Here is a 12,537-nt window from a genome sequence, read left to right as displayed (position 1 = left end):
CACCAATATGATCCTTTTGTTGATCGGAATAAAAACATTTTATTTATTTATTTACTATTTGTGTTTTATGACAATACCTGTAAACATGAATCTAGGTGAACAGGAAGTACCTACCCTATAGGCTGTGCCCGAGGAAGTACTACAAGTACTACTGGAAGTACCCTATATAGGTTTTGATTCTCCCTAATTGACATACACGACGGCCAGACATGAGACAGACAGACACGAAGTGATCCAATAAGGGTCCCTCTTTTATTTTTGAGGAATAGAATAGAATAGAATAGAATAGAATAAAATAGAATAGAATAGAATTTTTTTATTCATGTAAACTTTTTAAAAGTGCTTATGAATAGTCAGGTAGTTTTAATTTACCACTGGTTCGGAATGCCGTTCCTACCGAGAAGAACCAGCAAGAAACTCGGCGGTTGCTTTTTTTAATTTTTCAATTTACAATGTTATTATACCGTACTATACAAGCCATTGCAGCCCCGTGCATTGCTGGAGCGAGTCAAATCCAAGCTTTTTTATTGTTTACATAGTCTGCGACTGTATGCTTTTTTTAGGAGCATACTTTTAACACATTTTTTAAACTTGTGTAAAGGCAAGTCTTAAAATGCTTGTGGAATTTTATTATAAAATATTACACTCATTCCCACAAATGACTTTCCCACCTTCCAGAGGCGGAGCGCAGGAGTAGCTAGCTAGGAGGTGTACGGAACCCCAAAATCACTTGTTTGCTAATTACATTGAGCATCAAAATTATTGAGATTTCGTGTTTACCTGTCATTTCCATATAAATTAAGGTCACAACCCTGCATCGTTTAAATTTTTTAATTGTATATTGTTACAAAAAGAATACATCATTGTGATCATGAATCACGATCGAAAGGAGCTGGATAATGAGATAATTTGTGAGAAGACAATTATATTCCTACTAAAGAGGTACGTATAGTGCACGCGAAATAAGCACAAGTCCAATCTGAACACGAGGCCTTAGACGATTGTGCATTGCACAAAAACAAATCTCAGCCGTTTTTAACCGACTTCAAAAAAAGGAGGAGGTTCTCAATTCGTCGGAATCTTTTTTTTTTTTTTTTTTATGTATGTTCCCCGATTACTCGAAGACGCCTGGACCGATTTTGAAAATTCTTTTTTTGTTTGAAAGGGTATACTTCAAAGTTGGTCCCATTTAAATTTGGTGAAGATCTGATGAACATCTTCGAAGATAGATACTGGAACTCCTCAACGGATAAGAGTGAATTGCTCGGGATCAGTGTAATAGCTTAGTAAACAGTAGATTTTTAAACAGTCATAGCATAATTCCATGGGACCACTAAAAATTGTGAAATAAAAATTTTTTACAAAAAAAATAAAAACCGACTTCGATACACAAACACTAAAAATTGAAAAATAATTTAATTTATTACCGAATATATTATGTATACAAGAGTTAATATAGATCCATAATAATATTTTTTGGGGTCGGTGCCAATGAGGTGCCATTGTGGAGTCTCATAAAAATATGAAGTCTAGACAATTCGCGCAGCTAAAGCTAATTGGCACCGGCACCAAAAAGTATTATTATGGAACTATATTAACTCTTGTATACATAATATATTCGGTAATAAATTAAATTATTTTTCAATTTTTAGTGTTTGTGTATCGAAGTCGGTTTTTATTTTTTTTGTAAAAAAATTTTAATCCTTAATCTACGACCTACGCAAAGTGCTCAACAAGGACTATTAGTACCTAGCCCTATTGTGACACTTACTGTTAGAGCGAGATAGCTAAATGCATTTAAGCTCTTGTTAGAACGTGACAAAATGATTATGTTTTGTCCTTATCAGCGTGGCCACTTTTTTTTGGCAACCAAAAAAAAGTGGCCACGCTGCCAAAAAAAGTGGCCACGCTGATAAGGACAAAACATAATCATTTTGTCATGTTCTAACAAGAGCTTAAATGCATTTAGCTATCTCGCTCTAACAGTAAGTGTCACAATAGGGCTACTTCTAACAGTCCTTGTTCTGAGGAAAGGAAGTTCTTGTTCTAAGTAGGTAGGTACTTGTTTTGCGATCACTGCCCCTACCATGATAATATGATAGGTGTAACAAAAAGTTGTCATGATTTGTTTATTTTTATGTCAGAAAAAATCAATGTTTGGAAAATCTCGTGGTCTCGTGGGAACTCTTTGATTTTTCGCGATAAGCAGGTTACATACCTACTTATTACTTTGTAATCTGTACCGATTAGATGATGGCCGCAAATTCGTATATTAGGTACCTTCTTACGTGGATTTAAGTTTTTTTGAAAATCCCGGGAAACTTTGATTTTCCGGGGTAAAAGTAGCCTATATCAGCCACAGGATGCAAACTATCTCTGTACAAAATTTTGTCAAAATCTGTTTAAAGGATGGGCCGTAAAAACTAGCACATAGACAGACAGACACGCTTTCGCATTTATAATATTAGTATGGATTGAAACCATTGAACATTGGTGAAGGTAGGTACCATAAAGATATACAACTTGACCTCGAGTGTTGAAATACTCGTAGTATCTAATGTTTCCACAAAATAATGAGGTTTTAAAATATTACCTACTTATCTATTTATTATCAAATTATGCATAATTGAAATGCTCTAATAGTTTATATAATATTCTTAAAAAGTGACATTTCTGTATGATAAATATGATTGTAAATTATAATAATTGTAAGTATCTGTAAAATATAACGAATTTGGAGTTTATAATTTTATATATACCTACCTAATTACCTTTATATGGGTAAGATTTTCAAGTTTTTTTAAAGCCTTTTACGTTTCCTCCGTGCCGCGGGAAGGCCGAATCAACCTGTACTTACCAAAACCTCTATCTAAAGACCCCATAATGAAGAAAATTACAGTAAAACATGCAAACAATAGACATGTGCGTTTATTTGGTTGGCTTGAGTTCATGGTACTTGTCCTTCAAGTTTCCGGTCGAATTGGGCAACACCATGGGCCAAGTCATAGCGGAGACAATCTAATCTAATATTAAGTATAAATGCGAAATGTTGTGGTTTTACCACAGACAGGCAGGCAGGGTTGTGACCTTAATATCCATCCCTTATAGTATGGGTATAATATATTATAAGGACTTCAAAATAAATAACGTATTTTCGGCACACGTTTCCTTTATGCTCTTAGAAGTATATCCTCATAGGTCCCAAGTCCCAACCTCTAGGATGTCGGCTTGCCGCTCTGCCCCCCTTAAATAAAATAAATCTAAATCTAAATAAATAAAAGGAAAAAGTGACTGACTGACTGACTGACTGATCTATCAACGCACAGCTCAAACTACTGGACGTATCGAGCTGAAATTTGGCATGCAGAGCTATTATGACGTAGGCATCCGCTAAGAAAGGATTTTTGAAAATTCAACCCCTAAAGGGTTAAAATAGGGGTTTGAAATTTGTGTAGTCCACGCGGACGAAGTCGCGAGCATAAGCTAGTTTACCTATAAAAGGAAAAGCTGACTGGACTGTCTGACAGATCTATCATACCATTGGACGGACTAGGCTGAAATATGGCATACAGATAGCTATTATGTATGAGGTAGGCATTCGCTGAGAATTTTTGAAAATTCAATCCCTAAGGGGGTAAAATTGAGGTTTCAAACTTGTGTTGTCCACGCGGACGAAGTCGCGGGAAGAAGCTAGTATGTAATATTTCCGATATAATAATAAACTTTCTCAGAATAAATCAATCACGGAAGATATCTCAATAAGTCGGTACCTATTTAGTTTATTTAGTATAATATTAAGTATTTGTTTCTCTAAAGTCAACATATTATTTTATCAAAGGACTATTATTATAGAGTTGAAGGTTCGTGATAAGGGCAAAATTGCTTTGTTTTGTCTTGCACGCTGTCGCCAGTCGCCATGACCCCTGTCTTCTAACCTCTGCTCCAAGAGACAAAGAATAATAATATAATCTGTGTATGCTTTGCCAGATTTCCGGACTATCTAGTTTAGTAGATAGGAACGACATTCCGAAACAGTGGTGGATTACTCATTATATCATTATTATTGTACTAGCTGCCCTGACGAACTTCGTTCCGCCTAACAGTCGATTCAAATTTTTTAAATTTTTCTCTCCGTAAGAACTATCCTCGTACCTACTTCAAGGAATATTATAAAAAAAGAATTAGCGAAATCGGTTCAGCTGTTCTCGAGATTTGTGATGAGCATCACATTTAGTGATTCATTTTAGAGTTCCGTAGTAAACAAGGAACCCTTATAGTTTTGCCATGTCCGTCCGTCTGTCCGTCCGTCCTCGGTTAATCTCAGAGACTATTAGTGCTACAAATCTGTATCACGCCGACAAAGTGCTGAAATAATATTTTGATAAATATTTTTTTAGGGTAGCTCCCCTACACGTAAAGTGGGGATGAATTTTTTTTCTCGTCTACCCCATAGTGTGGGGTATCGTTGAATGGGTCTTTTAAAAATACTGTGGGTGTGGGAACATAATTTTTTGATATCTAGATCCGTTTGTAAAATATGATGTTTTAAAGTGCTAATTTTTATTAGAGTCAAGTGTGTGTGTGTCCCCCCCCCCCCCCTCTATCAGCCAAATGATAGTATATAGGAACGTGAAAAAATTCACAGCAGTAGTATATATAATCAATTTTAAAGGAAAACTATCATGCTAAGTAGGGTTCATAGGTTATCTGTTTTTCGAGGATTGTGAACCCTAATATTATAATAAGACGCACGCACATAACAGTAGCGCTGATAGCCTAGTGGTTAAGTCGTTAAGCCTTCTATAGTGGAGTCCGGGGTTCGATCCCGGGCACGCAACTCTAACGGAATTATGTGCATTTTAACCAATTTAGAGCCTCAGTAGCTCAACCGGTAAAGGAGTAGACTGAAAACCGAAAGGTTGACGGTTCAAACCCCGCCCGTTAAGTATACGACTATTGTCGTACCTACTCCTAGCACAAGCCTGACGCTTAGTTGGAGAGGAAAGGGGAATATTAGTCATTTAACATGGCTAATATACTTAAAAAATAATAATTATAATATAATTAATAACTATATACCTACTTGCCATTTTCCATTTTCAAATTACAAAATACTCAATAGAAACCTTGTGATCATGGCATCATCAAAATCCATCTTTTAGCATTCATATAATATAATATTTATCGAAGATGTAAATTGTTAACCGATTGATACCCTTGGACATGCTTTAGACGTTCACTAAGTTGCGCGTCTGACCGTGTTTCTTAAATAGCGATAAAAAATATTTAAACACGACGAGGACATCTTAATTAGTAGACTGCAATTTCCCAACTTCTTGTCCAAAATCCCTCAGTGCTTGAAGACCAAAGTCTTCGAACAGTGCGTGTTGCCAGTGATGACATATGGGCCTCATAAGCAAGCTCAGAGTCACTCAGCGGGCCATGGAGAGAGCTATGCTTGGAGGTTCTTTACGTGATCAAATCAGAAATGAGGAGATCCGTAGGAGAACTAGAGTAACCGACATAGCTCAACGGGTTGCGAAGCTGAAGTGGCAATGGGCAGGGCACATAGTTCGTACAACCGATAGACGTTGGGGTCCCAAGGTGCTAGAATGGCGACCTCGCACCGGAAGACGCAGTGTTGGAAGACCCCCCCACTAGGTGGACGGACGACATCAAACGAGTCGCAGGGAGCCGCTGGATCCAGGCGGCGCAAGACCGTGGCGTGTGAAAGTCCCTACAAGAGACCTATGCCCAGCAGTGGACGTCTATTGGTTGATAATGATGATGATGATGATGAATTTCCCAACACTTAGCTTCTTTTTCATCAAACAAAAACCGGCCAAGTGCGAATCAGACTCGCGCACTGAGGGTTCCGTAGTACAATTGTATTTTATCGACATTTTGCAACGATAAATCAAAAACTACTTACTAGATCTCGTTCAAACCAATTTTTCGTGAAAGTTTGCATGGTATGTACATCATAATATATTTTTTTTAGTTTTATCACTCTCTTATTTTAGAAGTTACAGGGGGAGCGAACTATTCACTTTAGAAAAAAATGAGAACAGAAACCTCAATATCATTTTTGAAGACCTATCCATAGATAACCCCACACATATTATGGGTTTCATGAAAAAAAAAATTGAGTTTCAGTTCTAAGTATGGGGAAACCCAAAATCACACAGACAGACAGACGGACAGACAGACTGACATGACGAATCTATAAGGGTTCCGTTTTTTGTGATTCGGCTACGGAACCCTTAAAATTGCGGTTTTCGTTCTCAAATCTCAAGAAAATGGGCAAGCTTGTTGGTTTATCCTTCAATCACGCCGCTATACGGATCGACGCGATTTTTTGCAATTGATATATGTAGTTAAAAATCTGGATGGTCTATACTTTTATCCCGGACAATTAACTGGAGGACTGGCAGTCACCTCGGTCAGCATAATTAGTTTGGATATTCAACGAGGTAACGCAGCCAGCGCTCTGGGCACCCTGCCTCCTTACCTCGTTCTTTCTTTCTTCGCTCTGGGCTGGTTTCCGCACTTAAACGTTTCCGTCTGTTGTGCGTGTCCTCGTTATGATATTTTCGATTTGTAATTTTAATATTTAATTGTTATCGCAAAAAAAAACAATTAAAAAGGCAATAAATTATAAGTTCCCACAGGAATAAAAGTAAATCCACGCAAACGAAGCCGCGGGCATCAGCTAGTAATATAAATGCTCAAGTGTGCTTTCTGTATGTTTACCTCATATAGACCCATCGGCTCAACCAATTTTGACAAAACTTGGTACAAGGATAGCTTGCATCTCGGAAACGGACACAGGAATTTTTTCATCCAAGTAAATAAAAGAGTTCTTACGGGTATTTTAAAATAATAATCGATCTCCACACTAGATCGGCAATTTCATAGGTAAAGATAATAAGTAGACCGTATCTACCTATCTATAAAAGTTAAAGTCCTTGAGAGTCATATAATAATAATATAGGCTAGGTAGGACCTACTCTTTATTCCAGAAAATTCCCAGGACAAAAAGAATTCCCAAGAGATTTTGAAAAAACCTAAATCTACGAGGACATCATCGTCGCGATGAGCGTATCGCGCATAAGTCGCGAGCATCATCTAGTTTTTAGGGTTCCGTATCGGAAGGATGCCAACGGGACCCTATAACTAAGACTTCGCTGTCCGTCCGTTCGTCAGTGGGATTATCTCGTGATCCGTAATGGGTAGAGAGCAGACATTTTAACAGAATATGTGAAATCTATTGCCGCTATAACGACAAATACTGAGAATTTCAAAATGGCCACCATGAAAATTATTAGTTATTTCTTGTACGATGCAATGGTACCACAGAAATCTAAATGTTATTAAGATTTCTATAAGATTTCTAGATGGTACGGAACTCTTCGAGTTCGACTCGCACTAAAATTATGCTAAAGTTTTGTATAAAATATGCTAAAGTGTATCTTGTCGGTCTGTAACCTTTACTCTGTCACTGCTAAATAGTTGAATTGAACCTGTCTTGACGTTTGGCATAGAGAAGACTCCCGAAGACGGACATATGTAAGATACTTTTTATCCCGGAAAATAAAAATGGGAATTTTAAAAAGCTTTTAAATCTACGCGGACAAAGCTGTAGTTAGTTACTTACAAGTTACAAAGAGACTCCAAACTTAGAATAATACCTAACTAAAAATAAGTTGGAACTAACTAACTAACTAGGTAGATCAAAGTATTCACCTTTACCTCAAAAAATAAAGAAATACCGAAACGAATGTGGGTACCTAACTTAGAAATCAAAGTAAAGAAAAAAAGAAACAACATAAGAATACGGACCTACGAATGGTTTAAATGTTGAATCTAGCCTTGAAAGGAGGTACAGGAAACTGGTTTAGACCATCAAAATAAGCACTTATGCCGTTAAAAATCAATCCTTTGTTTGAATCTACACTTGCGCCGATTCTCTTGTCTTTCTGTAAACCAAATTTAGAGTAGGTATCTGCATCTTTTTCTTTTTAATAATGCTAAAAAAGGACGGATCATGAATTTTACATTTAAAGACTCTAAATTTTAGTGCACGATACGAATTTAAACAATAGGCTTGTGACTGGCAACTAAAGTCACGAGGTTTGACGGCTCTAAATTAACTGTGTCTGTCCTTTTCATATTACATTAGTGAGAAGAGGATGTAAATACTCTTTTTAGGTGTGCTCAGAATCAGCACCACTACCTACGCATACCATTCTAGATTGGTGTAGAGAATCGTTTTCTTGTTTAAAATTACACACTTACCTACCCCACACTGTTAAAACAATGACGTATTAAGAACTAAGGTCTATTTTTCCTAGTTAGGGTTCCGTACCTCAAAAGGAAAAACGGAACACTTATAGGATCACTTTGTTGTCTGTCTGTCTGTCTGTCCGTCTGTCTGTCAAGAAACCAACAGGGTACTTCCCGTTGACCTAGAATCATGAAATTTGGCAGGTAGGTAGATCTTATAGCTGGCAGTTGGGGAAAAATCTGAAAACCGTGAATTTAGGGTTAGATCACACAAAAAAAATTAAATTGTGGTCATGAACAAATATTGCTAGTTTCAACTTTCAAAGTAAGATTACAATACCAAGTCAATACATATCATATGAAAGGGCTTGTACATTCTAAAACTTATTTATTTTTAGGCATAATAGTTTTTGATTTATCGTGCAAAATGTCGATAAAATACGATTATAGTAAAGAACCCTCAGTGCGCGAGTCTGACTCGCCCTTGGCCGGTTTTTCCTAGTTTAAGTTTAGAAATCACGTCATGCATTGCCAGACTCGTAGTATCATAGATCTGTTTATTATGCCTATGCTTTAGTATTGTGGTAACCCCCTGCCAGATCCTTGAAGTTTAACCATTCAGGGGGGTTTTCGATTTCCAAAGAAAATATCTAAAAAATCATTAAGTACATCATTAAGTACGAGATTTTTAAAAACCTAAATACATCCAGACGAAGTTGCGGGTACCAACTAAGATAAAATAAAACCGCGAGCGAAGTGAGCGAGAAAATTTAGATAGATTTTCCGAACTAGGAGTTTAGGAGGCGAAGTTGCGAATCACTACTTAGTTATTAGGTAGTTTAGTTTGCACTCTGTAGTAAAGGTGCTAATCACCTAGGAGCTTCCTAGTAGGATAACGGTTTTTTTTAAATTGACGTTTATTAAGTATCTTAACTTGCACTTACTTGTGAAGTTGAGAACTTGCGGTTTTCTACATTCCACTAATGATCTTAATAAATCGTTAAATTGGAAAAAAAACAAAGCGAAAAACGCACCTATTTACCTAGGTATCTATACATATAGTACCTACGCGACAGGTCGAGATGACAATCGGGGAGGGAACGCCCCGCACACCCCCAGCGTTAACCCAGTGAGGGGAACGCGGGTGAGGTGCGGGTGTGCGGGGCGTCCCCTGTGTCATACCCCGATTACCATCTCTACCTAATCGCGTACTATAGTTAAGTACCTACCTACATTTTTTTTAATGTAGTAGTAATGTAGGTACCTACTTACAACTTACAAGTGCGGTGCCAAAATATGTATTCACAACTTGAACTTTACTTACCTACTAATTACAGTACGCGGCAGAAAATAATGTACATCGACCTTTAGAATGAGATTTCGGTTTTGTAGAGCGTTGTCTTTGTCACTCATACCTATGTGATATTTTGCTGGTCGCAACGACAGAGACAATGCTCTATAAAACCGCTATCTCTTTGTAAAGGTCGATGTACATTATTTTCTGCCGCGTAACAGGTGGGTAGTTCGTCTTGCCAAGCGTCCAACCTGCCAACTCATTTCTAGTAGCTCCAAGAGTCCAAAATATATATATCTGATGGACGTTGGAGCTTGTAGCTCATCTACTTTCCTGACTGACTGACTGACTGACTGATGAACTCTATCAACTGAGTAGGTAGGTATATCAAATTCCACCCTACCCTAGCGAAGCAGGGCGGATCTGCTAGTAAAGTAAGACAAAAGATCGCAGATTTAAGGTATGATTCCGAACCACGCTGCACGCAGCGGAACGTAGCGGAACATTGCTGCCTAGCTCGGAATGTAATGTCATATTATAAACTTATAGATATTGTATGGAGACCAGAAGTGCCGTGACAGGACTGTGACAGCTGGTCACAGCACTGTTGCGGCAGCCGGCAGCGCTGCTGCGTGCAGCGTGGTTCGGAATCATACCATAAATATATCACCTTCGCTGATCGTAAAAATTCATTCGATAAAATAATCATTTATATCCGCAATATTCCGTATATATTTATACCTATGAGCTTATAAACAAGTTTATGAACACAAATATGTGCTAATAATATAGGAACCTACCTAAAACGTTTTAAGTAGTGTATAAACCTACAAGAAAATAGTTTCTGCTAGTATATTATAGTACTTAGGTAGAACTTGATATCTACCGTGAACATGTGAACTTTAGATCGATGTTGCGTTCACTTACTAAATAGGTACCTAGATACTTAGATACTAGTTTGAGAACAAGTTAGGTAAAATATTTGGTTATATTACTACCGATTATGTATATTATTTCGCAAATAATCTAGTTAGTAGTAGATGAATTTTATTTTGGCGCTTAGTATACCTACCATTGTAATACACTAATAACGTAATTTTTTCTTGCTCTAATTTCACACAAAATAAATTTATGAACTAGACAAAATTAAAATGTAAAACACATATGGCATCACTTACTTATTCTACTTTCAAATTAATGCAGGGTTACAACATTTTGTATCTGCAATAAACCAAAATGTTGTAACGATTTCTTCTAAATTCAAATGGTAAAATATTAGCTAATGTGCACCGGTTTTGCATGAAGCCCTTCACTAGAAATGTCCTTAATTATAATGAAAACTGCATTTGAACCCATTAAGAAGTTTGGAAGTTATATGCAAATACGCAGACAAACGTAGATTGCGACTTTTTTTTACATATAATAAAAAATAACATGTGAGTACCTAATTAATATTTTTTAATATTATAATAGACTGAATTTTTAAACTTCCAAATTATTATTGATTTTGGAATTCCTAAATGTTTTAAGTAAAAATTAAAAAAAAAACTTACCACAAAGAAAATAATATCCAAGGAACGGACACTCACTAAAAAATATCCCGTTTTTTATTATACTTAACACATCATATTTTTTTAAAATTATTCGCTGAAATTGTTCGACGTAAAATCGTATCGATTAAAAAAAATCGAATTTCGATCCGTCAAAACGCGCGCGCTTTGCGGGCAAACGTTGACGCGTTATGCGGTGTTGCGAAACATCACAACTGTAGGCTCAATGCTCTAGGCTTGACTTTTGGTGAGCCATTCATCTGCCGGGTACATCTGAGGGCTGGCACCCATACGAAGATGCGCAATGCGCCTATGAATGTACTTACCAGTCAATATGGTGTTTGCTTCTGTTATCTTAGTAGGTCAAAGTTGATTTAACCTAAAAGGGAAGACTATGCGTGTTGTTAGGTACCTAGGTACTATGATGAAAACCTGTATTGGACATAGTGTTACACTTTAAGGCCAATAGGTACTTTTAAACCATAACTTGAACCTACACAATATTATTTAGATTTTATTTTAAACCAACGACTTCTTCAATAAATCTATGGGACGCCATGTTTTGACACGAACCACGTTTTGACGACTGGCGCAGTGGTAAGCATTGTAAGTAGTCTTATTAGGGGGAGGTCTCGGGTTCGATTCCTGGCAGGGGTTTGGAATTTTATAATTTCTTAATTTCTGGTCTGTTTTGCTGAGAGGCTTCGGCCGTGGCTAGTTACAACCTTACCAGCAAAGCCGTGCCGCAAAGCGTTTTAGCGTTCCGGTACGATGCCGTGTAGAAACCAAAGGGACACCCCTTTGGTTTTAATAAAAACTGCTATACCCCTTCCAGGTTAGCTCGCTTCCATCATAGACCGCGTCATCATTTACCACCAGGTGAGATTGCAGTCAAGGCGTAACTTGTATCTGAATAATTTTTTTTAAAAAACCACTAATTAGGCTTAGTAGTCTGTGTGTTTTGAACTCTCATGATGTCGTTACTCGTTTTGCCCAAAGGGGTATAAACACTACGCCAGAATCTCGAGGTACCTCCCACGTAAGTTGTTGTATCTCCAAAAAAAAAATAGAGCGTATATACGCACTATACGCTCTATTTAATTTTATTTTTACGCTCTATATTCGCGTAAGTCGAAACGATGTTTTGCGCGATCCTCTTTTGAAAAATAAGTACCTACCTACTACATTATACGCCTCATAAAATACTTTAAACATGAAGATTGAGAAGGGCTTGGCTATAATCCATCACGCTGGTCAAGTCCGGATTGGCATACTTCACACACCTTTGAAAACATGATGGAAATCTATCCAGCAAGTATATTTCTTCACAATGTTTTCCTTCACCGTTATTAAAGCAAGTCATATTTCCACGAAATTAGTACCTATGCCACTGAGATACGGAATAAC

At 37.2% G+C, this 12,537-nt stretch overlaps 1 protein-coding gene across 2 annotated transcripts in view; it reads right to left on the bottom strand.

Moving 5' to 3' along the window:
- Positions 1-11,380, bottom strand: part of LOC117985420 (lysosome membrane protein 2-like) — a 49,047-nt gene extending 37,667 nt beyond the window's left edge. For both annotated transcript variants that reach the window (XM_034972128.2, XM_069501002.1), the window contains exon 1: positions 11,134-11,380. The gene's annotated coding sequence lies outside the window, so the exon portion shown is untranslated. The remainder of the gene's footprint in view (positions 1-11,133) is intronic.
- Between the last annotated feature and the right edge of the window lie 1,157 nt (positions 11,381-12,537).

Source organism: Maniola hyperantus, chromosome 9 (genome assembly GCF_902806685.2).
Source record: "Maniola hyperantus chromosome 9, iAphHyp1.2, whole genome shotgun sequence".
NCBI classification, from domain to species: Eukaryota; Metazoa; Arthropoda; class Insecta; order Lepidoptera; family Nymphalidae; genus Maniola; species Maniola hyperantus.
Note: the sequence above shows the minus strand (reverse complement) of the source record. Positions and strands in the feature narration are given on the sequence as shown.